Genomic DNA, 15,064 nt, shown 5'->3' with positions numbered 1-15,064 from the left:
TTAAAGAAAAAAGTGCTCCTGTGTCTGGCTGGCTGGGGACACACCCAGTTCTGGGAAAGATGGTCATGTCATAGGCTTGAGTCACTTTAGTGCTGTTTGTCAATTAAAAAAACTCCCAAGGGACAGTATGGACTTTAGAGATAAGTACATGATAATATTCGGAGATCCGTGAGTTCCTTGTGCTCCCAGAAGGCCCTGTTCTCTCATATCCACCCTTTCGGGCGTTTTCAGATTTTCATTGAGTTGTGAAATTAGCCAATACAGAGAAATAGTGACTGTTGGCAAAGCAGGGCTTCCTTTGGAGTCTGAGTTTCAGGCAAGTTTTCATGAGAACAGGTCTTCGGGTTTATCTCGAAGTTCAGGTGTGAGGCTGCTCTCCGCATCCCCCCAGCCCAGCCCTGGCCCTCAGCCCTCACTCCTGCCACCACAGACAGTTCAGCGGGGAAAACAGAACTTTTAGCCACTTGAATGTACTTTTCTCACCGTGGGCTACTTTCAAGTTATTTGACTTTCTAGCCTGTGGAATTAGCTATGGTTTGCCTTTCCAGACTGTAATTTAAAATATTTGAAACCAAAGGCTTCATCTGACCGTGGGGGTTGGAGGGCGGGCCTTTCCCTTCCGGGTAGATATGTCACTGTCTAGATACTCTGGTGAGCACCTAGTCCAGACTGCCTGCATCTGGGCCTGTAGGGGCTTCTGGTGGTCATTGTCATCTAGAGAGGCTGGGATCTTCTCGTTCTACTTACGTGCATGTGACCAACCAGGAAGTCCTGTCAGCCCCACCCCCAGGGGCCCCCAACCTGTCTGTTCTCCAAGATGGTTATGAGTAACCTGGTCCAGTTGCTGTCTGTCTTTCCTCCATTCAGCCGAAGCTGGATCCTGCCTTGCCCTTCCCAGGACTCCATCATGGAGACTCCTCTGTCAAGCTCCGAGATGTTCCCAGACTGCTCTCCCTGCTCCTTTCTCTGAAATTCTCTTTTCTCTGATCTTTGCATGGGTGGATCTCCTTCAGTCTGATTATATCACTTCCTCAGAGACACCTTACCTGGCCTTCTGCTCTAAGGAGTCATCTGGATACCCCTCATTATATCACCCCGATCAATTTTCCGTAGACATTTTATTACTAATCTTCTTATTGATCAGTTTGTTTACCATTCATCTCTTCCCATTGAGATATTGTCTAGAAGATAACTTCTTCCATGGAAATTGTAGATCGCATTGTGGCCTAGGCTGGCCTGGACTTCACTCACTACATAGCCCAGGCTAACCTGGAACTCTCTATGTAGCCTAGGCTGGCCTCAAACTCATAGCAATCTTCCTGTCTCAGTCTCCTGAGAGCTAGAATAAGCTGCCATACTTGACTCAATAAATATCTTAATGGGCTGCTAGATAATAATGAATGTCATGGCCAGTAGCCATTTCACAGTGTCTGTGGGGTCTCAAAAATATACAAGGGTCTAACCTCTTACCACACACAATTGGCCACTTGCAGCAGTTTGTAACTTTCAATCCTTGTGGAAACAGTACAGGACCGTTCAGGAAAAGGAATCAAGGATTTCTGCAGAGAAGCTGCAACCTGCATTCTACCTAAGGCTAAGAAAAGGAGTTCACGTCCTAGAGGCTCAAGACTTCTTTTCTAGCGGGGAGACTGACCTGGGATCCTTGCCTCAGCACAGCCGCCAGTGGAGTGGAGCTGCATCATTTTGTTTTAGCCAGAGGAGGCAGGAGATATCTGGGCCCTAAAGAAGAACGAGGGCAGTGGGGGCAGGATGAGGAGTGAGGCCCAGCAGGACTTGAGCCCCAGCTGAGAGCAAAGCCAGAGCCAGAAGGAGCCGCTTTGGGACTCAAACTATGAAAGGCAAGGTGGGGTGGGTGAGGGTGCTTTCCCCAGGAGGCAAGAAGGATCTTGGCTAGTGGAAGGAGGAATGCAGGGAATGCAGAGCTCTGCTGCACTTTGCAGCTGAGCCAAGGCTGAGGGTTAGCTTCATGCCACTGGCAGACAGGACCTACATAAGAGATGTGTGGGAAGGGCTTGCATGAGCGAGCTGTCTTGGTGTTCTGAATTGTGCAACGGTTTTAGTTCACTCAGAGCCTTCTCCCGGGTCACCAGTTCTCCATATTCTCAGCACCCCAAAGCTCTTGAAAGGTACTGGGTGGGGCTGAGGGAGAGACTTGGCCCCAACAGAGGAACGGGGACACAGGGTATCAACATAGTGACAGCTTCCAATGGCCAACAAACCATGAACATCCAAGATCTCTAAACTGTTTCTCAGCATGTTTGATTCCTCCTGTGGCCTTACCCCAGAAGCAGAGAGACTTTGAGAAAGAAGATGCATGGAGGCCCAGAGTTTCTCAGGTGGAGCAATCAGCTAGAAACATTTGAGTGGAAGTGAAGTCTAATGGGCTCCCACAAACCAGTGAGGCCTGGAGGCATTTGGTTACACACTGCCAACAAGGCTCAGCAGACAGGTTCAGACTTACCCAGGTGGAATGCAATTAAGCATCAATGCCAAGGGGGAGCCAAAGGCAACCATGGGCAGAACAACAAGCCTGTTGTGGAGCCCAGCATCCCACAGGCTGTGGGGACAATGCTCGGAGCCCACCCCTGCTCTGCTTCCGAATTGAAATAGGCATAATTAATTAGCATGAGCAGACTGTAATCGCTCTGCCCTAGGGCTGCAGTCTACACACATTTACAAAATATGGAAAAGAGCTTCCTTCCTTACGACGACGACACTGTAACTCCTACGGAAAAGATCAAAATGTCTGCCGCAAAAGGGGTCCAGAGAGACTTCAGCTATGAAGTTATTATTTCAGAGTTGAATATGAACACATGTAACTTGTCTTTTATATTGCTAGCAAAAAAAAAAAATCAGACTGGTGTTTCAGAAGATAGAGACTTTGCCTTAGCTACTGGTACAACCTGGAAAGCTTGACTGGGATCTTGCATGTGGTAGGTACTCAGCATGTGTTGCCTGAAAGACTGAAAGTGCCGCAAGAAATAAATGTTCCTTCTGACCCAGGAGCTCAGCTCCAATAACAAAACCACACAGTGTGGTACGACAGACACACTTACCTAGTGACACTCAGAAAACCAGCTCCTTCTTCCCATCAGCCCTCTCGGGAAACAAACTCTACAGAAACTACACAGCTGCATTCAAGGAAAATAAGGAGACAATGAGCTATCAATTCTACCTCTGCCATGATTCAGTCATGTCCATTCTGAAAGAGTCACACATTTGGTTTGATTCTGCTTGTTGGAAGTCGTGTGTGTGTGTGTGTGTGTGTGTGTGTGTGTGTGTACACATGTGTGTGTGACCTCTGAGATATGTATACACCTGTCTTAATGAGCTATGTTAACAAAATAGCAAACATCATTTCATTCCGTGGCCACAGGGGCCAGCATTGCACAAGCCCCTGCTAAGCAGCTAGAATATAAGTTCTTAGGTGTGTGAGCTGGAAACTTACAAACCACCTAAAAGCTTTGGACAATGAGCCATTCTTGTATGGCCCTGTAAAGCAAGAGCCATAAAAGCAAGCCCTGGGTCCATGCACGGGGTGGGGTGGGAGAGCCAAACTAGAAGGAGAGGCGTTGCGACAGAGGATGATGACAATGTTCTCAGGGTTTCCAGAAACCTGCTGTAGTGGCATAAGGAATTCACATCTACATCTGATTTGCCCTTCCTTAAGTGAGCCGCCCTGGAGCAGTTCAGCTGAGCAGCTAGCTGGAGATGCTGGTCTGTGTGCAACCCAGGCAGGATCACCACCAGTTTTAGGGAGTCTGCCTATCTCACAGCTTGATGTCACCGGATGAATCCCACAGGGACTGTCAGGTAGCTCGGATGGTCTCAGGATTGCGGCATTATACAGCAGTGATGGGGCCTACTGTGACTCAGGCTGCTGCATTGTCCCAGAGGCGGTGGCTAAGAAGGCAGTGTATCTTTCACGAACATCAGTCCTGAAATGGTATCTAGTCATTTTAGAGAATCCAGGTTACCCAAGACCCTGACTTTATATTCATATGGTTGTAGTATTCACCTATCCAGGTATTCTAGAATACCACAATCTGAAATGCCCAGAAGGACTCACAGGTGGCCCTTGAGGGCTCAGTGTTTGCTTTGGGTTGGGAATGTAACTGCCCTACTTTGAAAACTCAGGTTCTTTCCATCCACTGTTCTTTGTGAAATGGCAGTGACTCATGTGTCCCCATTAGAGCTGAAGGTGAGTCATCAATATGACAAGAAATCCCTGTTCTGACCCTGAAGACACGGGTGTAGGAACTCAAAAGCCAAGCCAGATGTGACAGGAACAAGACAGGGGTCCTTAACACCCCCAACCCAAGCAGAGCCCAGCCAAGCCTCAAATAAATTTAATCCAGTGTTTCTTCCACCGCCTTCTATTTTTATTTATTACTGCCCATTGGGCCAGAAGTCAAATAGTCAAAGCAGTTCCAAGGCCACTGAGTTTCCAGGGTATTTACAGACAGCCGGGAACCAGCAGGAAGGAGGCTTTCTATATTGGCATTATCAGACAGGCAATTTCCTAGCTCTCAGCTCTTGAACTGGATTTCAATTAAATAAATGTACAGGTGTTAATGAGACCAGATCTCTGAATCACAGGGGGGTGTTTTCATAAATCCAAATAAGATCCCAACCCCAAAGATTGACGTTATCAGAGAGCATTGCTGGCGGGCCTTCCGGGACACCTAGGAGGATGCCTGCAGAGGGATGCATAGCCCCGAGAGGTCAGAAAGGACTTGGCTGCTGTGGAAGAGGTTGCCACACCTAGTGCCAGGCTACAAAGAGGTTTTTACAGGATAGTGGGTCTTTTCAGCCACAGAGAAGCAGCACCCATGTGTGATTTTGTTTGTTTGTTTGTTTGTTTTTGTTTGTTTGTTTGTTTTTTTTTTTTTGGTTTTTTGAGACAGGGTTTCTCTGTGTAGCTTTGCGCCTTTCCTGGAACTCACTTGGTAGCCCAGGCTGGCCTCGAACTCACAGAGATCCACCTGGCTCTGCCTCCCGAGTGCTGGGATTAAAGGCGTGCGCCACCACCGCCCGGCTTGTTTGTTTGTTTTAAGAAGCTTATTCAGCTTCATTCTGGCCAACCTAAGGTGGATTCCTGCCATTCCCTAAGCTACCAGCTTCTATGCTAGCAAAAGGGATAGCCGTGGCTATCCAAAATGGCTGCTGATTTAAGAGCCATATCTGCGTGCCTCAAACCACGGTCTCTCATCTCACCTGCCCTCACCGTTCCCATATCGACGGTTCCAGCCCCACTAGTTGCTCTGCAGCTCCTGACACCCAAAGCCTCCAGTCAGACAACCCATGTGCTCTCCTCCAGAGATGCCATTTGCCTCATGTTTGGCTTCTCCCTGTTTGTGTTACCTCCTTAGACAGGACTACTGACTGTGCTGAATGAAAGAACAAAGGGCCTCTCCCACAAAGCCCGTTAATGCATGGTGGGTGAATCAGCAAGATTCCAAACTCTCCAGAGGTTCCTGACCTCCACTACGTGGCTGTCTCTTAAGCCTGAGAGGTTCCAAACGACATCCAAATAGACCGCATTAGCCACACCTGCCAGGGTGCAGTGCCACAGTCTGCATTTGTGGAGATTAATCTAGATTGTCAACTTGACTGAACTGGGAAGTGCCCAGAAGAATTTAGACTCTTCCCTGCCCAATAAAGAGCTGAAAGCACACCGTTTTCCTCCTTCTGTCTCCTGCTTTCCCAGCTTTCTCCTCAGTTTTCATCTCCAGAACAAAGGAAAAAAAATCCTCTGTTGTTGTTAATTTTGTTGTTGTTTGAGACAAGGCCTCACACTCTAATTCAAGCTGGCTTTGAACTTCTGGCAATTCACCTGCCTCAGCAGGTGAATGTAAGGATTATGGGCATGAGCCACCGCACCTAGCAAGAAAAAAAAAAGTTTATGCTTCTGTTGCTCACAGATACCAAAAGATGCTAATAGAACGCAATGGAGCTAAGGGTATGATGGAGGAAGTGGTCTAAAGAGACCATGGGTGTCCATGAAAATTAGATAAATTGTCTCTTCCTCAAAGTACTTTATTTCTATCTCTGAGGCAATTGTTATTATAAACACATCTACAACACCAATGTGAGCTCTGTTTTCACAAATGTCCTTCCTCCAGCACTGGGGACACTGAGTGGCCAGTAAACTTGTGCTTGCTCAGTTATGATATCCATCATTGCCAGGAGTGCAGTGAGCAATCTGGCCCTTCCCACAATTTTTAGTCATCTACACATGACGGATCCTCTAGTCTCTTTCTAGATCTATGAAACTGCTGCAAGAGCAATGTGAAGGTCTTGATTACCCCAGACTTACCTCCTCCTACCAGTTTTGAGGTGCAGACCTGATTGTCTAGAGCTCAGAACCAGCTGGAGGAAAGGGAGCGGCCCAGGGCAGGGGCAGGCCAAGCTAGGCCTGCTACACACTTGAGATTGGCAATTTTCTCCTTGTCAGGCTCTACTGAGGTCACACTGCCTGGAGCCTGGGAAGGAGTCTCCTCCCACAATCTATTTGGCAAGCTGAATAGCAGAGGCTATAACATCAGACCTGCAAGAGACGCCCAGATCTGAAAAACAGTGGCCAAGAGAACAGCATGCTTGTATAGTTCTGTTTTACTTTCTCTAATTCCATCAGCTACCTGAGGTTTCAATTATTCTCATGCTAATGATCAGAAAACTATGAGTCAGAGAAGTCAGTAATCAATGCATGTCAAAGCCAGGGTTAACTGAATGCCTACTGTGTGATTGGACGGGTGTGAGTTCTCAATGCAAAGAAATTGAAATATAATTGAGTTAAAGCATAAATGTCACAACTTACATAGTCCACAATAAATCCCAAATGAGCAATATGTTTGGGGCTGTGGGATTCATATAGGATTGTCATTGTGGCCTCAGGGTACAGTAAAGAGACTGGAACTTGAATGTGTCAGTTAAGGATGTACAGTATTTGTATGGTAGTATACCTCTGCGGGTGTATGCAGACATTTCCACCAATGGAAAGGATATGCAGAGGGATTCATTTTTTAAAAGATGTGTTGTTGGGAAATGGGATAAAAATCTGTCATCAGGAAAGTTTTCTGGGACAGCCCTACACAGCAAGTCAGTGATAGATTGGGGCAGAACTCTGGGGGGTCTGAATAATATTAGGGTAGGGTCATTGAGTTTTGTTCTGTAGGTTGTGAGGAATCACCAAAGGTTCGCTGGAACCAGCTGTGTATGAGCGAGAGAACAAAGCTTTGGAGGTGAGATGCCTTGAGCTTCTGGAAGTAGATTAAAGATTCTCAGTCATCTCCATGTGAACGGAAGCTTGACATGGGGTAGGCACGTTTGGGGGTAATGGAAATCATTTTATTAGTATGCAGTTTGTAACTATCTTTTGTGGAGGTGAGGTTGGAGAAAATGAATTGTAAAGTATATAAGTTGCTTGTCCAAAAATCATACCATCCTGTTTTCCCAAAACACAGACACAAGATAAGGGTGTAAAATCTGCATTATTCAGGGACATAAAGTGGTAGAAATTCAGTCTCAGAGACTTAGAAAGTTTTGTATTTGCCAATCACCCTAACCCATGATATGGTCTTGTTATTTTTTTTAAAATGTCATACTTGTGTATGTGTGTGTAATTTTGTCCATTTCTTTCAGTAATGCACCCTTAATGAGCAGACACAGGAGCTAAGTCTAGTGATTTCCAAGTTTGTGATTTTTCTTCCCACAAATAGAGAGCCCCAGCACCTCTACTTGTCCCATCTAATTATTTGAAAAAACAGCAATAACAGCAAATGAAACAAATTTATTTAACAAAATATTCCCGTTCCCGAACGTCTCTGAATAAAGATGGTGCTGTTCCCAAATGGAAGCCTGGACCATCTAGTCAGAGCTGTCTACAACTCAGTAAGATGTTAATTCATCAGCTAGTGTATGGATACCCATGTGAATCACCATCAGCAATCAGTGGGGTCGTCCAGGATTAAAGGGAAGATCGTGTGGTTTAGACGAAAGTTGAGTCCTTGTTTCATTAAGAGATTTCTATTGTCAACTGTGAAATTGTGTTGGGGCACATTTCTGTAACTTTTCAAACCTCAGGGTCTCTCTTAACTTTGGGTTTTAGAAAGTTCTGGCAGTATTAGCCAAACTAACATCCAAGAGTGTCATAAGCAGACTCCTTTAGGTTACCTCTTATATAATATTAGAGGGACCAGCCTTAATATTATACATCCCAGGGGCTCAGGAGAGAGAACTACTAATGGCGAGGACTATTTTCAGGAAATAGAATCTCAGCACACCGAGCTCTATAGTCCACTTGCTTTAATTCCTCTGGCATAACATCCTGTATACCCAGCTTCAGTTCTGTTCTCATGTCTAGCTCCTTTCTTGGCTGATTTCTCTCTATATTTATCTACTGCTTCCTCTAAGTTCTGTCTTAATTCTCTTGTCTTAACTCTGCCTCATCTAGGTCCTTTTCACCTTCTTCTTACCCAGCTAGTACTTCCCCATCTGACTCTTCCTCATCTTCCATCTCATTCCTCTGGTAATCTCCTCTAGCCCTTCAGTCTAATTCTTCCCCATCTCAGTTTGTTCCTCTCAAGTTCTTACCCGTCTAGTTCTTCCATTCTCTTTTCTCTTCTCCGTCCCCCTGTGCCCTGGAAGTCCTCGTATATAAAGCCAGGCTTCCAGGGTCAAACGGAGGGGTGATAAGAATCACATAGGGAGCTAATAACCGTTAATTATCATTTGCAACCCCAAAGGGAAGTGACCAATGGGGAAATGAATTAACTAAAGGCTGAATTCAGGTAATATCTAAGAAGAGGGAATCTTATGTGCTCAACTGTAGTCTTAAACGTGATTAGTAGAAAATGTTAAGAATCTATAAGTTGCTAGGTCAATGGGAGAAAATAAAACTGTCTTCTTTTGTCCTGTTGCTCCTATCTGTCCAAGCTATCTGTCATTTTTCTGCAGGGTGGGGGAAAGTGTGCTCAGTCGCTAGGCAACCTGTATACAGTTAGATGCCTCTGGTGATAGTTAAAGGGAGATCTGGAACCAGAGGTAAGGTTTGGGAAAGGAGGAAGTAAAACTTAATTGGCATATCCACCAGGCCTTCTCACATGGGTAGCCTGGATGCTTAATTCTGTTCTTAGAAAGTACGGAGGGATCTCTGATAAGGTACTTTCCTCCATCTGGGGATGGACCTGGCCGGATGCTGCCAATGATGATAATTACAGGGAGGCTTAAACTGGGGTTTGGACTGAGCATAGCTGTCAGCACAGAAGGTTATCTAAATATTCCTAGAAGTGGTTAGGTAAGGAGTTAGCAGTCTATAAAGTTAGTAAGGCTGTAAGAAAGGAGGGTCTGAGCTGAATTGTGTAAAGCTATTACTTAACGTCCACCTGACCTAGGTGGTGTCTCCTTGTGGTATTTACCTTAAATCAGGAGACTTGCACGTGGACTGTTATTACTGCTAGTCCTTGAAAGTGGCCAAGGGAGATATCTGATTCCAGAAAGCCTTTCCTGAGGCTGTTCTCCAAATACCTGGAATGTGTATGTCCAGAGAGTGATCAGTCCACACTGTTAGCCCTTCTTGGGGAAAAGTCAATTGAGAAAACTATGAAGGCACACATGACTTTCATAACAGAATACAGCTGATATATAACAAGCCAAGTAACACCAAAAACTCCTTGGGATTTGGCTTCCTCTGGAGGAATTTCCTGATTCCTCCAGGTAGTGACTTTGCCGTAACCAGCTGAGTTCTTATAATATATTCCTGCGGCCCGCAGCAGTTACCCTACAGGAAATTCAATAATTTAAGTATGTTAAGTAGGGAGCAGTAATACAAGCATATTTATGTTTGTGTGTGTGTGCGCGTGTGTGTTCAAATAAGCAGAGGCACCTCTGGGTTTCTTGTATACTTTTCTTTAGAAACACTCGACCCTAAAGGATGTGCAATACAAATGAACGAGTCTGTAACCCACAGGCTCAAGGGCTGAGGAATTTACTTATGCTAAAATAAATAGACAGACAGATAGATATAGATAGATAGATAGATAGATAGATAGATAGATAGATAGATAGATAGACAGACATATAGATAGATGATAGATAAAAGAAGTTGACTACACCTTTCTAGATATGAAACCTGGCAACACTACAGCATACCACATGCTCTGTCCTGCTCTGGAACCCCAACTCTTGCAAATATTTATAGTTACCCATGTGACCCAAGAGCACATGTGTTTGTAGCTCATCTCAGAGATAAAAGAATAAAGATGTCAGTAGGGTTCAGATGATCTAGAAACAGGGGTCTTCAGCTTACATGACTGCTATCCTTTCCTAGACATCTTTAACAGTCTAATGAAAAAGAAATGTCTCTAAATTCTAAAATAAAATACACATCAATAAAGCCAACTCGATCAAACAGTTATGGAACTATTGAAAAGCAAATGTACATTGCAGCAGCACCTGTACCTCTTTATTAGCACTGTAGGTAACAGGCCCACCGGCAGCCCTAAAGTCTGCTGTGATTTCGACAGGATGGCCTACATCTCAACAATATTTGGAGACATCTGTGGCAACTATAAAATGATGGGCAAAATATGTGTGACTTCTCTTGATGAGAGCTGCAGGAACTGCTAATATTGCAGTGGTTTGTTGTCACAGTGGAAAGAAAGGTTTAGTTGGTTTCAAGTAGGATTGCCACAAATAAAGATACAATTATTTCTTGCCTTCCAAAATCGTAAACCCCTTAAGTTCTGTCAGCAGCTAAACCCCAGGTTTAAAACAGGTATGTTAAATTGTGTCTAGGCAAAACATAGGCTGTCAATGATTATTGGAGACTATAGAAGCGTCTACTCAGACTGAGAGGTACAGACCCTTTCTGGGAGGTTGCCCTTTGAGCTTGCTTAATGTTGCATATTGCCCCCTGCCTATCATGGTGCCTTGTGGGAATAAATGTTTAATGCATGTCTGCTCAAAGAAGGACGGAATGGAGAGGCAATGGAGTGGTCTCTGCCTTGGCAGATTAAGTTCCCTGCTTGCCCTGACATTCTAAGACTCTGACAAATGCAGAAGGAATTCATCAGAGCCAGCTCAGAGTCCTGTGGCTGCTGACCACAGGAGACAGCAGAGGCAGTGGGTGGAGTCTCGTGCAATGCAGTAGGGTGGGGACCAGACTGGTGCTCGGTACCCAGCAGGAATTCTGCTCCTTCAGATAAAGATCCTGAACAGAAAGCGGAAGTGCCGCAACCAGTGACCACAGAGGCTAACCCGAGGGCAGGGAGCAGCTGAGCTGGCCAGCTGTTTTCTCCAGCAGCTTGTCTATCAACATGGGCAAGGACAGGAAATGCATTCATCCTGTCCCCCTGGCTTGATGAAGAGACCCTTTGTAAGCTTTAAACAGCTTTTGTCTTTTGGACAAGTGTCCTTGAGGAAAAGTCTTGACTGAGGTCACCCTCTATCTCAGCCACCAAAATAAACAAACAAATAAATAAATAAATGAGGGAGAAGCCTATAAAATTCCTGGTGGAACTAAATGTTACAAACAAAGACACAACCAGAACCATAATGTAATATGGTTACTGGTAGATGTACAAACTAGTCATGGATGAGTGGCATGATTTCATTTGGGATATTTACTCAACCTAACTAACACCTGTGAATTGGGAGAAGTTATATTATACAAAATAGAAATAATAAAAACAACTATCATTTTAAGAAACATGCCTCCCATGCAGGTATCTTATATAATTTTATTTCATTAACTCCTCCAACAAGCCTGTGTGCATTATTAACCTCTGTAATGGGTTGAATAGTGGCTGTATCCAAAAGCTCTGTCTACCTTCCTGATGTCTGAGAACGGAATCTTATTGGAAAAATGGTCTTTTAGCTATACCTAAGCTAAGGGTCTCCTTGGACAGCATCCTGGATCTCTGGGGTGGTCAGAAGTCCAGTGAACTAGAGTCCACGTAAGAAGAGAAGACATGAGGAAGGGTGGGCCCATGTGAATGAGGCAGCCGAGTGACCTAGCCACAGATTTGTCGAGCCAAAGATTGCTGGAGGTCATCCGGAGCTAGGGGACAGGCCAGGGGCCCATTAGAGCCTCTAGAAGGAGAATCGATTTCTGTTTTGTAAGCCACCTGTGATTTCTAGACTCTCTTCAAGCTCCCATGAATCAGGGGCCTACTGTCCCATTGTTGCAAACTGCCACCAAAATCAGCCATGCATGCCACTCTGCCACTTGCCTGTGAGAACTGACAAAGAACTATGGACCCCGAGATGAAATAGCACCAGTCAGGTAACAATAACTTCGAGCAAAGGTTAACCAAATGTCTGTTCTCAGCCTGCTTGGGTTTGAGGCCAGCATTCCAACCTGTGTAGTTAGGACGCCATGGTGAGTTAATGTGTCCACATGTATCATACTTACTCTTCTGTAAAATGGGGAGGATCTAAAAATTTCCTAAAAAGACATGGCAAAAAAATGGGATGTGGCCCCTGTGGGGGGCCATTCCCCACCCCCACGTTTCCCCAGAGTACTCTTGAGTAGGAGCAGCAGGAAATAATAGAAGGATAGAGGGGCGAGAAACAGAAAATACAGAATAGCCTCCAGAGGGCCTGGATCCTAATCCATCGGGCCCCAACTGTCTCTGCCCTAGGATATTTAAAGGGATGCCAAGGGGTGGAGCAAAAGACCTCCCCTTAGCACAGCCAAGTACACACCATCTCAGACACCTGCACTCAGGTTCGTAGTCCAATCATCCCCTTGATGCAGACCTGCTGGGTAAAGCCACGAGGAACCTGAAAATGGGCTCCAACAGGCACCCTAATCAGATGCTTAAATGGAAAAGGGCAAGATTAAAAACAAGGAAATCTGAATGGAGCATGGACTTCAGAAAACAATAATGTATGATTTTTCTTAATTGTAAAAACCGTATCATACAAACCAGATGTTAATAGTAAAGGAAAACAGGGACCATGGGAAATCCAAATACAAATTCACTGAACTCAAACATTATACCAAATATCTCTAAGTAGGGAAATGAGTCCCACCTTAGAGTGTGATAAAGATGTCAAAGGCACCCGGCACATTCCAAGCGCCATCATCAGCTTCTGCCATTTCAGAGTTATTAGCGGGCCTGAGAATACTTCCTATCTTAAGACAGGCTATTGATTTTAAAAAGTGAGATGGTCCTATATTTGTGAAATAAATTATCTGAAGATATTGTTTTAACCATAATTTTGTCTCATCCCAAAGATAAGTAAAACTAAATCAAATACCTCAGTGATGCTTGGATATCAGACATTTTCAAACTGATGTCTACCATCCTACTATTTGCATATTGTTCAAATGATTCTGATCTAGTTTGGTTTTTTTCCTGAGAAAAGTGATCTTTTAAAAAAGAAAACCTGCAAGGTCACAAATATGCCTTGGAACATGATCTACCTACTTCTTTGCAGCAAATTTCCATTTTTTTTCTTTAAAACACCCACATCATATTTTACATTTTGCTGAGAAAACTAAACAAAATAAGTTGTGGTGATCCTTCCTTAACTGCTTTGACATCAAACAAGGTAGACAGATGACATGGGTCCTGTATATTCACTTTGATCCCCACAGCCATGGGAGAATAACATCTTTGATAAAACCACGTCATTGTATGAAGATGCCAGATGAGACATTCTAAACTGATGGCAACCTTCAAATTTCAAGCAGTGATTGGTCACTCCAAGAAGTGAATGATTCTTTTAAGAGAGTCAGCGTGTTGAGAGAGGAAACAGATGCAGGCTGAGTGTTCCTGCCTTGTGTGGCGAATGCCACCCACGCCACAGGATTCAAGCAGCGCCATGAGAACAAATGTGGCATGAAACACTGCATATTCACCGGGCAGGAAGGAGCCTACTCCAAGAAGGGGAGGTAGTGGCTCTAAGGGAACAGTTCTTCTGGACCCTTCACAAGTCAGAGAGGTAGATGGTCAGATAAAGAGGAGAAGTTGGGATGTTGTGCCCCAAAGGATCAGGCTAAGGGCTGACACAGCAAAAACTGGGATACTCTGTTCGAAGAAGGGGGGGAAAATCAATGGAAAGTAATGAGTAGCTTAGGACCTGTTTCACAAGGGAATCCAACTAGGTCATTCACATAGAAAACATAGAGTCTGGCCTTTTTAAGCAGCTGAGGTCAAGGCTTGGCTCTGAGTCTGGAGATTTATGAGACAACTCTACCCCAGGGGCCATATCTGAACTATCCCTAAAATAGTCTTGCCCTCTGAACTTTTCTTAGAGAATCCTCCCCGCAGGGGACCCCATCTGGGGAGTCTTTGAAAGAACAATGCATTCAGAAGACAGGAGCAGGGTTTCCGCAGGAAATCTGACGACCACGAGGCAACTTATATTGGACTCTGGGTTCTCTCTCCAGGTAAACCTGAGATTGTATTAGGTGAAAAGGATTCAGAAATGCTAAAAACCATGTGCAAAAAAAGGCTTTCCCCGGGGAAAGCAGGTTCCTATTTGACTGTTAAACAAGACGAACAATTTTCCTCCCCATGGAGCTTTTTTGAGTGTTTACTAGATTAATGGGCACCATGACTTTCTGATGAGGGGATTTAATAGGCTATATTAAATAAACTATGGCACATTTCATTATGAGGGTGAGGATTAACAGCTTTCTTTAGAACACAGTTTGGGAAACCAGGTACTTCCACCAGCAAGATACCTAAAAATAAATCATTCTGTCAGTTTAAATCCCGTCCTCCTAATCTTTGGTTGCATGAAGTGGAGACTCTAAATCACTTCAAGATCGACATAGAAAAGATGCCCAACAATCTACCAATGCCTGAGATGGCACCAGGACTGACGATTGAGTTCTTCATGCTACTGAGCCTTAGTCTATGGACACCTAAGATTTATAACTTATTTCAATGCATAGAAAAAATGTTGTCCTCCCCCAGCCTTACACACACATCTTCCAAACTATTTGTAACTGAGAGCAATTTTATTTTATTAGAAAGCTTTTTTACTGTAACTTTAAAACTTTTTTTTTTTTTTTGAGACAGGGTTT

The sequence above is a fragment of the Peromyscus californicus genome, unplaced genomic scaffold (genome assembly GCF_007827085.1).
Source record: "Peromyscus californicus insignis strain IS unplaced genomic scaffold, ASM782708v3 Scaffold_7__1_contigs__length_154581171, whole genome shotgun sequence".
In the NCBI taxonomy this organism is placed as follows: domain Eukaryota; kingdom Metazoa; phylum Chordata; class Mammalia; order Rodentia; family Cricetidae; genus Peromyscus; species Peromyscus californicus.
Note: the sequence above shows the minus strand (reverse complement) of the source record.